This window comes from Caretta caretta, chromosome 6 (assembly GCF_965140235.1).
Source record: "Caretta caretta isolate rCarCar2 chromosome 6, rCarCar1.hap1, whole genome shotgun sequence".
Classification (NCBI taxonomy): domain Eukaryota; kingdom Metazoa; phylum Chordata; order Testudines; family Cheloniidae; genus Caretta; species Caretta caretta.
This window is the reverse complement of record NC_134211.1, coordinates 103,281,970-103,303,061: the sequence shown is the minus strand read 5'-3', so window position 1 is coordinate 103,303,061 and position 21,092 is coordinate 103,281,970. Positions and strand designations below refer to the sequence as shown.

At 42.1% G+C, this 21,092-nt stretch overlaps 1 long non-coding RNA gene across 2 annotated transcripts in view; it reads right to left on the bottom strand.

Moving 5' to 3' along the window:
- Nucleotides 1-325: 325 nt before the first annotated feature.
- LOC125637581 (uncharacterized) overlaps nucleotides 326-21,092 on the bottom strand; it is a 23,117-nt gene continuing 2,350 nt past the window's right edge. The window contains exons 2-4 of one of the 2 annotated variants that reach the window (XR_007357002.2): nucleotides 10,891-10,972; nucleotides 10,333-10,358; nucleotides 326-8,806 (exon numbers count right to left, since the gene is read on the bottom strand). This is a non-coding gene — a long non-coding RNA (uncharacterized LOC125637581). The remainder of the gene's footprint in view (nucleotides 8,807-10,332; nucleotides 10,359-10,890; nucleotides 10,973-21,092) is intronic. The other variant, XR_007357003.2, reaches the window with a different exon arrangement.

Here is a 21,092-nt window from a genome sequence, read left to right as displayed (position 1 = left end):
TCTCAGTTACAGAAAAATGTCTTTTAAAAATTATTTTCATATGATAAAATGTGTTTTATATACAGTTGATAGGGATAGGATATGTATCGAGGGCAAGATTCTGCATACACTTACTACTGGGAGCAATACTTGCTAAACTGATTAGTCCCATTGACTTCAGCGTAACTGTCTTCACAATTATAAAGAATTCATATGATCCAAACAGCCAATGGCGATAGGAATGAAAAACATTTTTTAAAATACTGCACAAAGGTCTACCTACCAACAATTGAATGGATGATAATACTTTACTATTACTTTGAAAACAAAGATACAATCTGCTAGATTTTGTTTAATATAAGAAAAGTTTGACAATAATTCCCAAGAATCTATTGGTGTTTTATGTTCAAATAAGTGTGAAGGCGTGTTGCTTAAAATCTGACCTACTTTTTATCTTGTGTGTTTTTCTGTATGTAATTCTGAATTTATTAAAAAAACCAAACAAACAAAAAACCCCACAGTGCTTCTTGGCTCTCTGTATAAAATAAATGGACCAAATTCTTCTCTCAGTTACACCACTAAAAATCTAGAATAATTTCACTGACTTCAAATTTACACCATAGTAGCTGAGATGAGAGTCTGGCCCAATACCCACAACTCAAGCACTTACCAGCAACAATAAAATAATAAACTATTGTGTACATGCAGCAAAAGACCAAAACATCCAACAGGGATACAGATTTCAATGTCATGGTTACAAGGCAGTATAATAAAGAACAATGGGTGTTTTGAAACATTCCTTGATGGGGTCCTTTTAAGTAAGGAAAATCAATAACATCAAATATAATACAGGTGCACCTAATTTAAGCCCTTTGCAATGTAGCTCATAAATTAGTCACTGAAAGAAAATAAATTACATGAAATGTTCTGTTCCCAAATTTTCAGGATTCTGACATCCAGGCTTCTGCTGATGATAAAGTATTAGAAAAGTATCTTCAGAGTCCAGTCCTAATTAATTAAGAAAATCCTTTTGTAAGCTCTTTCACAGCCAAGTTTCAGTTATTTCAGGTTGTAAAGAGTCCTCTGACCATTCCCTTTTTGGAACTTGCAGTCTTTTAATATTTGGCATTTCAAATGCCAGTTTTCAAGACTGAACTGAAGATCAAAGTTTTAAAGTGTATAATGTGGTTGACTTTTCAATTTATTTTTATTATAAAATGTTGTGAGGCACTAAGGGCCAGATGTTTAAATTCATTAAGGCACCTAAAGATGCAGACAGGTGCCTGTCTCAAAGAGAGGCACCTAGATATCTAGTGAGATTTGCAAAAGCACTTATCTGCATCTTTAGGTGCCTAAATACCTCTTAAAATCTGGTCCTAAAGGCCAAGTCCTATAAACTTTATGCAACTATAATTCCCATTAACTTCAGAATGAATAGTTTTTTCACAGGACTGTATGAATGTCCAGTAGGTGAGAAGAGTACAATATAACTTCTTATAATGAAATAACACAGTAAAATAAATACCAGCCACAATGTTCATCTAAGAATGCTTTAGCTTGGCCACAGCTGATACACATCTCTCAATCTCAAAATAGTTAAATCCCAGGCAGACTGTGAAGAGCTACAAAAGGATCTCTCAAAACTGGGTGACTGAGCAACAAAATGGCAGATGAAATTCAACGCTGATAAATACAATGTAATGCACATTGGAAAACATAATCCCAACCATACGTATAAAATGATAGAGCCTAAATTAGCTGTTACCACTCAAGGAAGAGATCTTGGAGTCATTGTGGATAGTTCTCTGAAAACATCCACTCAATGTGCAGCGGCAGTCAAAATAGCTAACAGAATGTTGGGAATCATTAAGAAAGGGATAGATAATGGGATAGATAATAAGACAGAAAATATCATATTGCCCCTATATAAATCCACGGTATGCCCACATCCTGAATATTCTCTGCAGATGTGATTGTCCCGTCTCAAAAAAGATATATTGGAATTGGAAAAGGTTCAGAAAAGAGCAACAAAAATGATTAGGGGTATGGAACGGCTTCCATATGAGGAGAATTAATAAGACTGGGACTTTTCATCTTGGAAAAGAGACGAATAAGGGGGGATATGATAGAGATCTATAAAATCATGACTCGTGTGGAGAAAGTAAATAAGGAAGTGTTATTTACCCCTTCTCATAACACACAAACTAGGGATCACCAAATGAAATTAATAGTGTTGTGGGAAAAGAGTCACACCATCTGTTTGGTTCAAAGAGTCTGAGGTCCTTTATTGAATACAAGCATGCAGAGAGGAGACAGAGATGGCCACAGGCAGGTGCCACCCTGGTCTCTCTCTGCCCTGCCCCTATAATACCAAACTTATATAGGTCCAAATTCAAGCCAAATGATACATTTCCTTACCACTCAAGCATTATTAATAAAGCCTTATAAGGAATTAATGGAAGGGCACCGTGTTATTATCAAGATCTTATCAAGATCTGTGGTTTGCTGTGGCAGCGTTTTGGCTAGGGACTTTTGCAGGGTGGAGGGTGCATATAATGGACAGCTAGGGACTCTTCCAGAGGCCCTTTTGGTTCTTTGCTAGTTAAAGATTGGCCTAGTCCATTATCTGGGTCAAGTGCCACAGCCTAGCATACGTAAATGCTTTAGCTTAAGCCAAGTCTTACAGGATACAGGCATGTAGGCCTCTTGTATTATAGCTTTTGCATACGTTGCATATAGTGCACAGATTTTGCTGCAGAATGGGATGGGGTCAGTTTCAACAGCAAGGTTAACAGCAATTTCCCCCACAATAGGCAGCAGGTTTAAAACATAAAAAAGGAAGTATTGCATCACACAATGCACAGTCAACCCTGTGGAACTCTTTGCCAGAGGATGTTGTGAAGGCCAAGACTATAACAGGGTTCAAAAAAGAACCAGATAAATTTATGGAGGATAGGTCCATCCATGGCTATTAGCCAGGATGGGCAAGGATGATATCCCTAGCCTCTGTTTGCCAGAAGCTGGGAATGGGCAACAGGGAATGGATCACTTGATGATTACCTGTTCTGTTCATTCCCTCTGGGGCACCTGGTATTGGCCACTGTCGGAAGACAGAATACTGGGCTAGATGGACCTTTGGTCTGACACAGTAGGGCCATACTTATTTTGTTATTCTGAATGAAAATTCTGTACACTTGCCAGATATAACAGTGAAGTTTGCACATTTTGTTCCAAAACCTCTAATTTAAAAACAAAAAACAAAACAAAACAAAACAGCATTTCCCAATCTGACATTCACTCTGCAGTCACTTTCTCCCTTAATGGTCTGACCTTCTCTCACTCCTCCACCTTGAATTGTCCCTACAGGACTGCAGGGAGGCTTCGCACTTCTTTCCTACCCCTGTTGCTTCCAGTTCCTCACCCTTTCCAGTCATTCTCTTCCTCCAAGACACACGACATGAGACTCCCCATTCCACACTCTAGTGACAATTTGGGGAATTTGTCTATGTCCGTTTATGAATTTCCTTTGTTTTGTTCATATCCTTTGTGATTGTAACCTCAGCATGACTGTAACCACAGCCACACCTGTGACAGCTGTCTTCTGCCACCTAACTCTCCCTGACTTTTTCTCAGCCTCCCTCCTCTGATTTTTGACACCGGTCTCTCTGTCTTCACACAATCCACCTTCCTCATTGTCTGACTTTTGCTTTAATGTTCTCATTAAGCCTCACCCCCTTCCCCTTGTCTCCTTTCTTGACCTTTTGTCCTGAGCCACCTCTCCCAGTCACCACATCGCCATTCACTCTATCTTTTGACACAAATTTTTAAATCAAGATTGGATGGTTTTCTAAAAATGATGCTTTAGGAATTATTTTGGGGAAGTTCTATGGCCTGTGTTATACAGGAGGTCAGATTTGATGACCACAGTGGTCCCTTCTGGCCGTGGAATCTATGAATGGGAGCAGATTTGAGCCCTTAGGGTTTTCTCATTCCATTCCATACAACAGAATAAAATAGATATTAGGTATGTTAAACTAGAAGAAAACAACATATAGAAATATCTGCATATATATTAGAAAAATACCTGGAAGCTAGTACACACACGTCTCGATAAAAATAAAACTACTACTTAACACAGTTTCCAGTTTGTTGCTAAGAAACTGCTGCTTCACAGTTTTATTGTCATTTGCAGAATTCTGATTGTTCCTTTGCCACTTTGTGTCAGCTCATTATAACAGCATAATTAGAATGAACATAATGGAAAATAATGGAACATATAATTTAAATTTTCATTATCTGTACTACTGGCTTGCTGTTTGCTGTTCTGTAGACTAGTACCCTCTAATATAACATGAAAGAGGGAAGATATTAAAGAAGAGATTGTTTATCCTAGCATAAAAAATGCCAAACAATTTCTTTTCATTTTTTACATAAAATATTTCTTTGGTGGTTTTGTTTGCTTGATTCTGGACTCTCTAAGGAGCTATTATCAGATTACTTGAATAAAGTCCTGGTGAAATTATAACTCTTCCCTCTTACTTTAAAAATCACCTGCAAAAGAGGGGAGGGAAATGGGTTTGTCCTTGTTTACTTATTTAAAATGTATCAGTATAAAAGAAGGTTGTTTCTTGCTTTAATGGCATATTTTTACTTTAGATACAATATAAATGTCAAATATTGTCTTTTCTGTTTTTGCTGGAGCTCTCCCTTGCAGAACCTAGGGTTTTGATTCTGCTCCTGCTGAAGTCAATGGTAAAAATCCAATGAGATCGATGGTGCAAGATCAGGCCTACAGAGAAGTAGATTGGGAACTTTCTCAGCCATTAGCTAAAGGAGGCAGCATGTTGAATCTTTAACAAAGAGGGCTGTATCCCAGCATGCTTTACCAAGTTAAATAAATAACTTAGTTGCAAAAATAAAACAAAGAACAAAAGTAGGGAGAGAGAAAGCAAGAGGAGAAAGGATGTTTTTAGATTAGACTTAAAAATAGATGGAGAGCAAATGAGGTGGAAGAGGATGCAGAGGAAAATGCCACACCAAGTGACCAAATTGTGGGGAAGGTCAGAAAGGAGATTCCCACTTTGAATTTCTCCCAGCATTGACAAGCCATTTCCCAGTGTTATTCCTTTCAAGTGACCATATACAGCTGGTTAGAGTCCTAAGGTGAAAATCCTGGCCCCATGGACCTGCAAGAACCATAGCTGGTGTAGGTGTAGCCAAAATGGACATGAACATTCTTTCCCCTTGCTAAGTTCTGTTCCATTACTTTATTTTTGTTTTTTAATTACACAGGGGTTTTTTGCCCTGGTTTTGGTATGCAATAAAAATCCTTTTTTTAGGGGAAAATAATTAATCTTTATAACATCATATGCTTCAGAATGCCAAGCACTACTGAAAGGGCCCCTCTGCTTGTTATTGTCCAGGGCGACAGAGCTCATAGGATCAGTGACAAATGCAGGGTAATTATTATACACGTACTGGAGGCACCACACAATCAATAGCTGTATTAACAGACAGCAAGCACCACACAATTCCTAACAACCCCCCAAAACTTTAGGGCTAGGTACAGCACAGCCCACCACATCACTGTGACTAAATACAGACAGTGACATGCTCTTTCAAGGTCTCCTTCAACCACACAGCTCTGTGTTGAGCTCTACTAATACCCCTTTGGTCTGGTCTGGCTGTTCAAACCTCAGCTCTCCATGTCGCTGCAACATCTGCTTCACAGATATTATGCAGAGCACAACTGGCAGCTATAACCATTGAGACATTTTTCTCACAGAGATCCAATCTGGTGATCACCAATGCCAGCTTCTCTTCAATCTACCAAAAGCACATTCAGCTGTCATTCTGCACCTGGTGAGCTGGTAGTTAAATCTTTCCTTGGTACTGTTGAGCTGGCTAGTATTCAGCTTCATAAGCCAGGAGAGCAAGGAGTAGGCTGGGTCCCCCAGGGTCACTAGTGGCATTTCAACATCACCAATGATAATTCAACTGTCAGGAAAGAATGTTCCTGCTTGCAGCTTTCTGAACAGTCCTATGTTCTTAATAATGCAAGCGTCATATGTACCTTCCTTGACCAGCCAACCACTGATGTCAGTGAAGTGTCCCCGATGATCCATCAATGCTTTCAACACCATCGAAAAGTAGCCTTTCCTATTGATGGGTTGTGGGCCACACAATTCCAAAACAGGGAAATGCATGCCATCTATTGCTCCACTGTAGTTTGGGAACTCCATTGCTGCAAATCTATCCCCATGTCCTGCACATTACCGAGTGTCACAGTCCTGTGTAGCAGATGGCTAATGGCCCTGAACACTTGCACAACAATGGTCCCAACTGTGGATTTTCCAATTCCATAATGATTTCCTACTGACTAGTAGTAATCTGGCATTGCAAGCTTCTACAATGCAATCATTACTTGCTTCTCCACTGCCAGTGAAGCTCTCATTCTAGAGTCCCTGCACTGGAAGACTGAGTTGAGTTTGGTACACAGACATAGGAATGTGGCCTTTCACATCGTTCCGAACCTGCGTTGTGATGCGATCGCACTAGTCAGTGCTTGTTTCTCAGGGCCTGAGGTGGCAGTCCACTGTCTGCAGCTGTTCCATGAACATCCTTAGGTCTTACTATGTCCCACAGCAATCTGTCCTCCATAAAATCATCATGTCCACCACTGCTAGGGTTCTTCTTGCAGCTCTGCAAATACCAGATCATCCACCCTGTGTTTGCAACACTCATAACAATAGTGCAGAGCTGTGTGAGTTCCATGCTTCTGTCAGAGATGGCAGGCAGCAAGAAGTGACACACAGGTTTGTGGGATTTTTTAAAAAGATACAAAAATAAAGGGATATGGATGGCACTATGGGATGGAGAAAGCTGCATGCTGGGAACTTGACCCCTTGATCCCAGTCACCCTTGTGTGACTCACTTCTGCCCCACTATGAACTGCCAAAATTTCCCAAAAGACAGTGCACCAGACAATTGTGAGCTGCACATTGGAATACCTACCCATAGTGCACTGCATTGCGCATCGACACAAGCACTCCTTGTGAGTACGCACAGCACCCAACACAAGGAGTCAAGTATGCACAGACATAAGCGATATATTAACCATGGCATCTTTACGCCAACATAACTTGCTTTGACCAAAGTTTGTAGTGTAGACATGGCCTAAGTCTTGCTGGTTGTCTTCTTCTTTCATATGGCTGGCGTAAAGCACCACATGGGTGGTGGGTATCATAGGCTGGGGGAGGCTGTGCCTCCCCAAACACCCAGGCATGACCCCGTCCATGCTCTGCCCCCAGACCTCCTCCTGCCAGTTCCCCTGTCCCGGTGCTGTCACCATGGCGGCAGCTAGAACTCAGGCTGACACTGGGGCTGCACCACTCACCCAGCACTCCGGGGCTGGGGCAATGCTGCCCGCCCTCCCGGCACTCTGGAGCTAGGGGGGCTAGGGGCTGCGCTTGGGCTGGGCCACCCACTCTCCCTCCCTCCCGGCGCTGGGGCCACACCACCCCCGCCCTCCTGGCGCTCTGGGGCTGAGGGTGCTAGCCTGGGGTAGGGGTTGGTGGGGGAGGGGTGAAGGGGCAGGACTGGGGGCTAACCTCCCTCAGCCGGCAGTTCACATGTCGCCCATGAAGCAGCACCTACAATTTCACCTGAAGTTGATCAAGCCAAATGGCTATATCAGAGCAGCAGAATTTATTGCAGTAATGCCACCTTCATATTTATAAATTAGGCAGTAGGTGGTGATATGTTCGATGGTCTGTCATGGGAAGCCACACTCACACGTAGGGGAGTCCTTGATTTTCCATATGTGCATTAGATGTCTGCATCTGCCATGGTTGGTTTGGATTCAGTTCAGAGTTGACCAAGATGACCCTCTGCATGAGATCCACCACCAGGTGTTTATTTTTTAAGTGACGTTTAGCCCAATCTGCTTTCCAAACCTCCTTCTGATCGTAGCCTGATTGCATGAGGCTAAGCGAATGTTCCCAGAAAGGCTTGTGGTACTTAAGACGTTGTGGGGGCGGGGGCGTTGTTAAGGTCTTGGTGGATAAGACGACATCTGTTTTCCTGGATTTGCTGAGCTTCGCGGAATGTTGCAGCAGTTCGTTGTATCGGCGGGGGAGCAATGTTAGACAGAGTAGCTAGCCATGGTTTTGGAGTCAACTTAAGGGTTCCCGTGATGCACCACACTACTGTATTCAGCTGGGTGTTAACAAGTCACATGTGGCTGCATCTGCTCCATACTGGTGCACAATATTCAGCTACTGAATGTATAAAGTGCTATTGCAGATGTTCGCAACACTAATGCCGACACACCCCAGGTTGTACCTGCTAGTTTCTGGATTATGTCGGCTCTCGTTTTTCTTTAAGGCTACCTTCTCAAGGTGATCATGGAAGGTGAAAGTGCGATCGAGTTTCACTCTGAGATATGTTGGAGTGTAATTGTGTTGAACATTTTTACCAAAGACAGCTACTTTCAGTGTGTTTTTAGCACTTGGTGGTAGCTCGACATAAGCAGGGCTGTGTCAGGGCACCAATGCCCCCAGCAGTGGGCAGAGAGCTACAAGTTTGAGATTACAAGTGTGTTTGGTAAAGGTAATAGTACTGATGTAATATACTTACACTTGGTACCACATGACATTTTGATTAAAAAACTAGAATGATATAAAATTATCATGGCAGATAGTACATGCTGATAGGTCTCAAAATGTCATTCTAAATGGAGAATCATCATTAAGCAGGTCTGTTTCCAGTGGAGTTATTCACAGATTGGTTCTTGGCCATATGTTATTCAACATTTTCATTCAACGACCTGGAAAAAAACAAAATAATCACTGATAAAGTTTGCAGATGACACAAAAAATAGAAGAATGGTATATAATGAAGAGGACAGGTACAGAGTGATCTGGATTGCTGTGTAAACTGGGTGCAAGCAAACAATGTGTGTTTCAATACAGCTAAATGTAAACATATACATGTAGGAACAATGAATATAAGCCATACTTGCAGAATGGGAGATTCTATCCTGGGAAGCAATGACTCTGAAAAAGATACGAGGGTCCTTGTGATGTTGAACTCGATGTGATTTTTTAAAAATATGCTAATAAGGGTGAATATAATATAACTGGAATATGCTTCATGCAAAAGGTCTCTTGTAAGGTATCATTACAAAGCTTATAATTACTGAGTGTGTTCATCTTATTTGTATGAATGTATCATTCTTGTATCTGAAACTAGAAATATGAAATATAACTCCGGGGGCCTATTGTAATAATGCAAAGTGTAAGCCATTAATGGTTGTTTGGAATCTTGATGGCTCCCATTAACCCAGACAATTGTCTGTAGATAGCTCTGTTTTACTTGTAAGTCTTCCTGTATACGTGGATACGCAAGTGGATAATGAAGTCTTACAGTGACATGTGATCATGTCACCTGAACTGGAATCCATCTTTAACCTGGTGCTTTTCCATTGAGAAGGAGGGGTGGGAACCCAGAGGGACAAAGGATTCCTGCCTTATGCAAAAGATATATAAGTGGGTGGAACAGAACAAAGGGAGCAGCCATCATGAGAAATCCCCTCGCTACCACCTGAGCTGGAACAAGGGCTGTACCAGGGGAAAGGATTGTGCCCAGACTAGGAAGGCATCCAGTCTGTGAAAGAAACTTATTGAAACATCTCTGAGGGTGAGATTTTATCTGTATTCAGTTTTATTAATGTACTAGACTTAGACTTCCGTGTTTTATTTTATTTTGCTTGGTAATTCACTTTGTTCTGTCTGTTACTACTTGAAACCACTTAAATCCTACTTTCTGTATTTAATAAAATCAATTTTTACTTATTAATTAACCCAGAGTATGTATTAATACCTGGGGGGGCAAACAGCTGTGCATATCTCTCTATCAGTGTTATAGAGGGCGAACAATTTATGAGTTTACCCTGTATAAGCTTTATACAGGGTAAAACAGATTTATTTGGGGGTTTGGACCCCATTGGGAGTTGAGCATCTGAGTGATAAAGAGAAGAACACTTCTTAAGCTGCTTTCAATTAAGTCTGAAGCTTTGGGGCACGTGGTTCAGACCCTGGGTTTGTGTTGGAACAGACTGGCGTACCTAGCTCAACAAGACAGCGTGCTGGAGTCCCAAGCTGGCAGGGAAAGCAGGGGCAGAAGTAGTCTTGGCACATCAGTTGGCAGCCCCAAGGGGGTTTCTGTGATCTAACCTGTCACAGTCATGATGGATAATCAGTTGAACATGAGCTCCTAGTGCAATTCTGTGGCCTAAAGGGCTAATACAATCCTTGGATGCATAAACACACAGGAGTAGCGAGGTTATTTTACCTCTGTATTTGGCACTGGTTCAACCACTGCTGGAATACGGTGTCCAGTTATGGTTTCCACAATTTAAGAAGGAGGTTGATAAATTGGAGAGAGTTCAGAAAAGAGACATGAAAATGATTAAAAGATTGGAAAACATGCATTATAGTGATTAATTCCATGAACTCCATTTATTTAAGTTAAAGAGACGATTAATAGGTAATTTGATCACAATTTAAGTACTTACAAGGGGAACAAATATTCAATAATGGGCTCTTTAAACTAGCTAAGAAAGCTATAACATGATCCAATGGCTGGAAGTTGAAGCTACACAAATTCAGACTGGAAATATGGCATACATTTTTAACAGTGAGGGTAATTAGCCATTAGAACAATTTACCAAGGGACATGGTGGATTCTCTGTTACTGTTTTAAATAAAGATGTGCTCTAGGAATTATTCTGGGGAAGTTCTATGGCCTTTATTATACAGGAGTCCAGAATAGATTAACAGAATAGCCCCTTCTAGCTTTGGAATCTACGAATCCCTCATAGGCCTAATCAGCCATTCCACAGAGACTCACAAAGGGGACAGCCTTCACAGCCCGTAGAGCACAGAAGGCTTGCAGTGCTTCAAGGACCAGCGGATGCCTAGGTCTTTTTTGTCTGAAACAAGCCAGAAAATGTTAAGATTAATACAAAGTGATTTCACTGTGTACGGCATCATTTATTAGCACCTTGTGGTTCAGTTTAAACTAAGCAGCATAGATACAACTCCCTGACAAAAGAGAAGAAACAAGAGATGCACCAAGGAAGCCACATCAAAGCCAGGGTTGGTTGATTCACATGAAGGTTCCATTATATCTAAGTGTGACTGTTGCCAAGGTGCCCAGGACTGTGAATCACCTTGTTATCCTCAGCCTCCAGCACAAGAGAGGGTGCTGGTGGTTAATGGGGTGTCAGCTCCCAGACAATCTCCTCAGGGCTATGCCAGCCCTTACTTTCCCTTGCAGATGAGCAACAGGTGTACCCCAGTCCCCACACCTCTTTTAAGCATCCCCCTGCAGCGTTCAGTCTCTTATCCACCGAACGCTCACAGTAATATCAGGTATACTGTGCCCAAAGGAATAGCCAGCTTGTTTGATTCCGCTCAGGGTCAGTTCACACATAACATTACAGCACTGAGAGATGTTTATAGTGAAAACAACAGTAAGTTTAATATCAAAGATTAAGATTTGAGAGACAGTGAGTAAGGATAATGGAAACAGAAGGGTTGCAAATAAAACAAAATCATAGTACAATTCCAAGAGACTAAATGTAACCATTAATAGGCTAACCATCTGTCTAAAGAAGCTTATCTCACCCCAAATGTCCTTTGCAGTGCTTCCAACCATGGCTGGTTGGGATCCCATTTTCATGAATATAAATATGCTGTCTGTTTCCTTTCCTCAGTCCAAAATAAAGGGGTGTCTCCTTGCCCTCTAACTATATCCCCAAGTTCACTGTCTTTGCACATGGCCACACTAGCCTCTGAAGCTTGTTTTTCCTGAGTGCTCCTTTACAGTTGACTATATATGTAGATGGAGTTTCCATTGTGTTGGCTTGCAATGCTTATTACATGGCTGACAGAGAGACATGTGAATCAACGTCCTTTTTCTTACCCAAAACCCGTTTATCAGCTCTGCCTTGGACACAGACTTTAAAACATATCTTCAATACACATACACAACTCCTTGCATATCATCCATGCATATAACTTGCTCTGATTATGATGATCAGGAAGTATGGCATAAACTTTTATTAAAGATCTTACATGACATCATTTGTGAATAAATATCATGAAACCAGTGTGCTAGGTGTAGAGCACGGGTTGCTAAACTATGGCCCACGGTATCTGGCCCGCCAGCCAATTTAATTTGGCCCTCAAGCTCCCACTGGGGAGCAGGGTCTGGGGCTTGTCCCGCTCCCACGCTTCCGCCAGGGAGCAGGGATGGGGCCGGGGGGCCACTCCACGTGTACGTGCTGTGGCTCCGTGCTGCTCCCAAAAGCAGCAGTATGTCCCCGCTCCAGCTCCTATGTGTAGGGACAGCCAAGGGGCTCTGCACGGTGCCCTTGCAGCTCCCGTTGGCTGGGAACTGTGGCCAATGGGAGCTGAAGAGGAGGTGCCTGCGACAGGGCAGAGCCGCCTGGCCATGCCTCCATGTAGGAGCCGGAGAGGGGACATGCCACTGCTTCCGGGAGTTGCTTGAGGTAAGTGCCGCCCGAAGTCTGCACCCATGAGCCCCTCCCACCCTGCGAACCCCTCAATTCCAGCCCAGAGCACCCTCTTGCACCCCAAACCCCTCATCCCCAGCCCCTCCCCAGAGCCCGCACCCCCAGCCAGAGCCCTCACCCCCCCCACCCCAACCCTCTGCCCCAGCCTGCACCCTGAACTCATTTCTGGCCCCATCCCAGAGCTCACACCCCCAGCCAGAGACCTCACCCTCACCCTCCTGCACCCCAACCCCAATTTCGTGAGCATTCATGGCCCGCTATACAATTTCCATACCCAGATGTGGCCCTCAGGCCAAAAAGTTTGCCCACATCTAGGGTAGAGAGTATGTCAGGCCTGTTAGGAGTTGCAGTGAACTCTTTGCCAGTTGGCACCAATCAGCCTCCGTGTCATACTAAGCCATTTCTGTGAGAGAAGGACTGAACCCAAAGTTTTAGTGTCAATAAAAGGTTCCAGGTAAAGCTGGGCAAAATATTTCAACCCAAACTTTTTTCAGCAAAAACTGGAAGTTTTGGTGATACTAATATTTCATGAATTTGTGTCGGTTTTGTAGAATTGTTTTGGTTGGAAAAGAAACTTAAAAACAAATTCAGAAAAAAAATCATGAGTTTCATTTCAACAATTTTTCAATTCAAGGTGACTTTTTGTTTCAAAATTTCCTTTTAATTTTGAGCATTTTTAAACATGGGTTCACTGTGCATTACTAACAATTTCAGAACAAGATAAAACGGCATTAACAGTGGTTTTGCCCTAAAAATGTTCTATTTGAACCTCACAACAGTATTATTAACTAATGTAAAATAATAATTGTACCATTATCTTGTTGTACCACACAAAGCCACAGTCAGGATAGGGGCCCTGTTGGGATAGATGTTACACAAGCAGAGAGAGAGATAGTGCCTTAGCCCAATATTTTTACAGCAGCATCTATCACAACAGTGCCCCAGTTCTGATCAGGGTCTCTGTACTTTGCCAAAATACAAATATTTAATAATACCGTTTGTGACACAGAGACCCCTTGGCAAAGGATCCTGTTTTTTTTGCAAACAACTCTTGTCTCAGACCTGAAAAACTCACGACACAAACTCATCTTGGAGGGCATTTATCCATAAAGGTTAACATGTAAAGTACCTACAGAAAGCTTATAACTTATCAAGAGTCAGACAGTGTGAGATGTATGTGCAGGGTAATCCTTAAGGAATAATGTAACTATATTGAACATATGCTTTATGACGTTGGAGTAAAAGTTGGTCACCAGAGGTTATGTCTCAGCAAATGGCAGATTCAAGCAGGATGGAATAGGGAGTAACCCCTCCCTGGTTAACCTGTGATATAAGGCAAGGCTCAGTGGTCTACCCTTGCTCCATTCCTGGACTATCAATGAAAAACTATCAGAGACAACTGCAAACAATCAAACTATTTGGAGGCAAAAAGGAACTTTACAACAGGAAAGGGATTGCCCTGTCTATGGCCATGTCTACACCACTCGCCGGATTGGTGGGTAGTGATCGATCTATCAGGGATCGATTTATCGCATCTAGTGTAGACACGATAAATCGATCCCCAATCGCTCTGCCGTCAACTCCGGAACTCCACCACGGTGAGAGGCGGAAGCGGAGTCAATGGGGGAGCGGTGGCCATCAATCCCGCACCGCGAGGACATGAAATAAGTGATTCTAAATCGATCTAAGATAAGTCGACTTCAGCTACGCTATTCTCGTAGCTGAAGTTGCGTATCTTAGATCCATTCCCCCACCAGTGTAGACCAGGCCTATGACTAGAGACAATAGATTGTTTCAGTATAGCAGAATGGGGAGAGGCATTCTGGACCATTCACTGAGGAAACATACTATGGAGCAGGGATATTCTCATGAAACTTTGTATCCTGGTTCCTGTAAAACCAGCCAGCATTGCAACAGACTGAACTCTGGGGAGGAAAACCTACTTCATTCGATCGAAAGGTAACAATTAATAAGCCTATGCCCTAGTTTGCGTTTTAGGAGTTTGTTTTATATTGTAATTATTTGTTTCCACCACTCTCTCTGGTTTCTACTTGCATCTTTATTCTTTCTTAAATAAACGTACTTTTGTTTTATTACAAGTGCCCACAAATGCTGTGTGTTATACAAGAGAAGTGATTTAAGGTAAAACTAGTAAATTGGGGTACACTGCTACTTTGGGGTGTCACAGGGTAGCTGGTGCCTGTGGATAGATGAGCCCAGGTTCCCTGGAGCTGGTGAGCCTAATCCAGCTAATTAAAGACAGCTGGGCTACACCTGGGCCTCTAAAGTAGTAGGCAGCTGAGGGGAGGAAGAACTGAAGCAGGCTGCTCCCTGGTCAAGAGGCTACAGTGGAGTCTAGCTAACTCCTCTGGTGGGTCACTGGAGCTCAAGGAAGCAACCCCATGGTTGTGGCTCCAAGACGGGAGCAGAACTGGAGGAGGAAAAGATGCTGCCAGGAACTGGAGAGCCAGAGAGCCATAGAGCCCTGGGAAGGGTGGCCCTGAAACCTGGGGGCCAGGCACTGACTTAAGACTGCCTTCTGTGTCTTTGTTAACCTTTGTTATAGAAGAATAAACCTCCTTGACTGGGACTGGGTGTAGCAGTGCATGTTTGAAAAGAGGGGCAGCAGTGGCCCCGGTGACATGGGGGCAGAGAATTTGGGACTTCTGTGAGTAGCCAGTGTCTGGCTGGATATCACAGGGGAATGCTTCAAAGAGATTCAGACTGGAGTGCACATACTGTTACCCTGAAAAGCGAAGACACGACTGGCATAGCCCAGAGAGTGCTTGAGTGGCTGACGGGCTGGTGGTGTTAGTGAGCCAACACCCAGCCACATGGGCAAGGCTAACGGCAGGGGGTAAAAAGTGACTCTCAGTCCTAGGTTCCTTGAAAACAGTCATACCCTAGTGTTTAAATATATCATTTTATGGAGTTAAAATGCTGATAATGTTGTAGCATGATTGTCTTTTTACTTGTCACCTTCCTAACACATAACACAAGTATGTAGGGACAAAATTAGAAAGGCCAAGGCACAAAATGAGATCAAACTAGCTAGAGACATAAAGGGTAACAAGAAAACATTCTACAAATACATTCTACAAATTAGAAGCAAGAGGAAGACCAAGGACAGGTTAGGCCTGTTACTCAATGGGGGAGGGGGGGAAATAACAGAAAATGTGAAAATGGCAGAGGTGTTAAATGACTTTTTTTTTCCCCACCAAGAAGTTTGGGGGTGATTGGATGTCTAACACAGTGAATGCCAGTGAAAATGAGGTAGGATCAGAGGCTAAAATAGGGAAAGAACAGGTTAAAAATGACTTAGACAAGTAAGATGTCTTCAAGACACCAGGGCCTGATGAAATGCATCCTAGAATACTCAAGGAGCTGACTGAGGAGATATCCAAGCCATTAGCGATTATCTTTGAAAAGTCATAGAAAACTGGAGAGATTCCAGAAGATTGGAAGAGGGCAAATATAGTGCCAATCTATAAAAAGGGAAATAAGGACAACCCAGGGAGTTACAGACCAGTCAGCTTAACTTCTATACCTGGAAAGATAATGGAGCAATCAATTTGCAAACAGCTACAAAATAATAAGGTGATAAGTCAGCATGGATTTGTCAAGAACAAATCTTGTCAAACCAACCTGATAGCTTTCTTTGACAGGATAACAAGCCTTGTGGATGGGGGGAAGCAGTAGATGTGGTATATCTTGACTTTAGTAAAGTCAGCATGGATTTGTCAAGAACAAATCTTGTCAAACCAACCTGATAGCTTTCTTTGACAGGATAACAAGCCTTGTGGATGGGGGGAAGCAGTAGATGTGGTATATCTTGACTTTAGTAAAGCTTTTGATAGTGTCTCGCATGACCTTCTCATAAACAAACTAGGTAAATGAAACCTAGACGGCGCTACTAGAAGATGGGTGCAAAACTGGTTGGAAAACTGTTCCCGAGAGTAGCCATCAATGGTTCACAGTCATCCTGGAAGGGCATAATGAGTGGGGTACAGCAGGGATCAGTTCTGGGTCCGGTTCTGTTCAATATCTTCAATGATTTAGATAATGGCATAGAGAGTACATTTATAAAGTTTGCGTATGATACCGAGCTGGGAAGGGTTGCAAGGGCTTTGGAGGACAGGATTATAATTCAAAATGATCTGGACAAACTGGAAAAATGGTCTGAAGCAAACAGGATGAAATTCAATAAGGACAAATGCAAAGTGTTCCACTTAGGAAGGAACAAGCAGTTGCACACATACAAAATGGGAAATGGTTGCCTAGGAAGGAATACTGCGGAAAGGGATCTGGGAGTCATAGTGGACCACAATCTAAATATGGGTCAACAGTGTAACAAAAAAAAGCATTGTTGCAAAAAAAGTGAACATCATTCTGGGATGTATTAGCAGAAGTGTTGTAAGCAAGACATGAGAAGTAATTCTTCTGCTCTACACTGTGCTGATTAGGCCTCAACTGGAATACTGTGTCCAGTTCTGGGTGCCACATTTCAGGAAAGATGTGGACAAACTGGAGAAAGTCCAGAGAAGAGCAACAAAAATGATTAAAGATCTAAAAATCATGACATATGAAGGAAGATTGAAAATATTGGGCTTTTTTAGTCTGGAAAAGAGAAGACTTGAGAGGGGACATAACAGTTTTCAAGTACATAAAAGGTTGTTACAAAAAGGAAGGAGAAAAATTGTTCTTAACCTCTGAAAATAGGACAAGAAGCAATGGGCTTAAATTTCAGCAAGGGAGGTTTAGGTTTGGACATTAGGAAAAAAACTTCCTGTCAGGGTGGTTAAGCACAGGAATAAATTGCCTAGGGAGGTTGTGGAACCTCCATCATGGAGATTTTTAAGAGCAGGTTACACAAACATCTGTCAGGGATGGCCTAGATAATACTTAGCCCTGCCATGAATGCAAGGGACTGGACTAGATGACCTCTTGAGATCCTTTCCAGGCCTATGATTCCTGTTAGCAGTGTCAGTTGATGATTTGGCTCATCAGTTCATCTCTCTCATTTGCTGCCATAATAGGAAGTTCAGGAGTGTAAAATGTGACCAAGTTAAATACACCAATTCTGTGTCTTTAAAATTAGAAGATTGTGAACTAATGAAGGTATCCCTCTGAATCTGATCCCACAGAAACTATAGGGATACCTTTTAATAAAACAATAGAGCAACACTGCAACCATTAATTGCCCAAGTGATCCTTATAAATGAATGTAGTCCTATTGGAGTCAACCCTCCTCATGAGGAGCTTCATCATATTTGGGCTCCAGCTTCCTCACCTGCTACCCCTTTGCATTTATGTGTAAGCCACCAAGAAGTTCCCAGTTTAGTGTAACTACACTTGTGAGTAAGGACTGTCCCATATGTATAAGGTTTGCAGAATTAAGGCCTACTGCCATCAGGTCAAACCCTGTTCATCTGGCATACTCGAAGACTTCCATTGTCTCCAATTAGGTTACTCCTGTGAGCAAGCCAAGCAGAATTTGACACATCATCCTTTTATTCTGTAGGAAACCAGTTGAAATCAATCCCCTTGTGCAATTGCAAATCCACTAACCCAATAATGATTCCCTGGAACTGGAAATGTCCTTGAGATACTGAGTTTGCCTCTCTTACTTCTGCCCTTTGCCACTATGTATTCAAAAATAATCCTCTAGTATTCTAGTCCTCTAACTATAGCCAACAAGCACCTGCAGACACCGCTGAGAGGAAATAATCACAATCGTTGCAATAATTGTGCTTCACTTTCTAGCCCGGGTCTCTCCCACCCAGAAACCTCCTGTTTTCTATCTGTCTGCATGTCTCATAGCAAAAGAAGCTGTTCCGACCATCTGCCAATCTTCAAGTAGAACTAAAAATCTTCTATTATTATAACAGAGAATTTATAAGTACTTTTTCCTTGCCAACCTGCAAAGAGCACTTGATCACATAGGGGAGAAAATAGCACACTGTGACCTCTGTGGTATGCTTTTCATCTACAGTTATTTCTTCAAATCATGTTACTTTGTCCATGACACTCTTTTAAATGCAGCACAATAGGTAAAGAACTGAGTAATAGAAAAGTAAGCGCAAATAACACGGCTGTCGTTGCAGGAGCGGTTCTGGTGACATTTACACTCATAGTATTGCTGATGTTAGATACTAGATCCAAAGAGCCCTTTATGCATGCTTTCTTAATGGTGGATGGAAGGTTTTTTAAATATTATACACACACGCACACACACTGTGGGTTTTGAAAAGCTTCTTACATAATAAAAATACCAAAGGTAAACAGATTTGCATATGGCTTCCTCTGCTGTATTGCAGTACTGCATCAGAGCTACTTCCTATTTATGCAGACAGCACCTTAGGTGCTCACAGGCTTTTGACAGATGCAGACTGTACCTGATCAGAAAAAGGGGTGTCTTTTTCTTGCCCCCAGTTTAGCTTTATTACTAAAAATAAGCCAGACTGAATTGCAAGCTGTTTAAATGGTTGTTTAAATGGTATATTTCCTTTTCATTCTCACCTAAATTGATAGTGAACAGCAACTGTTACTCTCCAACTATGAGAAGTAATTTGGTGGCCTCAACTCAGTAAGCAGGTGCCCCATCACAAATTCCATCATCACAACTAAAATTAACCAGCAGTCTTGTTGGCGATCTCAGTGGAAAAGCCAAACAACTGAATAGGGATGGAGTCCGAAGTGTCCTTTCCTACTCAGGGGTGTTCTCTTCAGATCTAGATCAAGGCATGTTTGCTAAGTGGTGCGGGAAAACCTGTACTGTCCTTGCACTGGCCTATTCTCTCCACTGGACTGGAAACTTTAAGTGAAGACAGTGGCTTGTATCCTGCAGATTATTTTAGGTAGTTACATAGCACCTACCACCACAGTATCTAAGGCCTTGATTCAGGAAAACATAAGAACATGGTTAAAAGTTAAGCACATGTCTACACGCTTTCCTGAATTGGAGACTATGGTGTGACTACACTACCACATTTCTTCTAATTTCCCAGCGATTGCATTAAATCATATCCTGAGGGAGAAAACTGCAACTTTGGGGTGTCAGCTGAAAAAAACAAACCACCCCTCTTACAACTGCCTTAAGTTTACATGTGGTGTGGTGCAGAGGCTTACGGGTATGCCATAGTTAAATGATAATCTGGGTAAAATGTTCTTCTTTGTTTCTCTCTACCCTCTCCCCCATTTGTCCTGTTACTACAAGACTACACAATAGCCTCTCTCTTAGACTGTGGTTAAATGTTGATAGAGGTTTGGCTGCATGGGTGTGTTCCCACTGTGTGCCACCCCAGCCCTGCACAGATAGCTGGCACAGCAGACCTCAAGCGAACCACCCAATGACCACAAGACCCGTTAAGGGACGAAGGCACGCAGGCAGGTTTATTGTTGACAAAGCATGGTACTATTATCCTGTAGGCTTTACAGGACCACTAATACATGTGTGCCCATAACAATGGATCAGCTCAGTGAATGGTGGGACTTTCCATTCCTCCCAGACAAGCCCTGACAAGATACTCCCTCTGAAATACATTTTTATACCCCCATACAAACAAGTTAGTACTGCCTCTTTGACATAGTTAGTTAGTTACTTCCCCCTGCCATTGCTAGTTATTACCCATCATTTTGTACATGTTGGTTCAATGAAAACATCTCTACTATGTACTGTCATCCTGGCCTTATCTTTTAGGAGGCGTCAGTGTGTTTCTGTTATCCTTGGGTAATGTTTTTGTACCATCGTTGATATTGGGATGTTCTGATACCATTTAATATTGGGATGTGTTTGCATGAGCACTCTGTGACTAGCACTTCTTAGGAATATATATTTCTTCAATATCAGCCCTGTTCTTGCCAAATTCTGTAAGCAGGTCCTGCCTCATGCCAGGCCTCTACTACAAGGGCATATGTCTCAGGCTCTCCTGCTACTACATAGACCATCATACTGGGAAATACTTTCAAAGATAACAGGCAAGTTTAAAAAAAAATCAATATACTTTCATAATTTTTTCTTGTCACACTTCTTTACTGAAGATATTTATATTTAAACTGAAGATAGGCTGAATCAATACTTCAGATCTCAAACTTCCCCTCATTCTTCCTCTCCCGTTTTTTTTTAAGTGTGTCCAAATTTTACAACTGATCCCTCTCTACAAAATGCCATCAGCTGTTTCAGTTATGATGATGTAGAAAAAATATTTAACCAGCTGCACTAAGTTTTCCCACCCCTATGTAAACAATAATTCAAAAAGAGCTAAACTTCAAAGGTGGTGTGTAAATAATCCTCATCTACATTTATACCCATCAAGTATGAATGAAATTAACTAAATGATGAATGACTGGAAATCTCACCCTGAGAACGTAGGTAATATGAGAGCATTCACGTAAGTACAGAAGAGGTCAGCACAAGTGTTCTGATGAAGTGAGCTGTAGCTCACGAAAGCTCATGCTCAAATAAATTGGTTAGTCTCTAAGGTGCCACAAGTACTCCTTTTCTTTTTGCGAA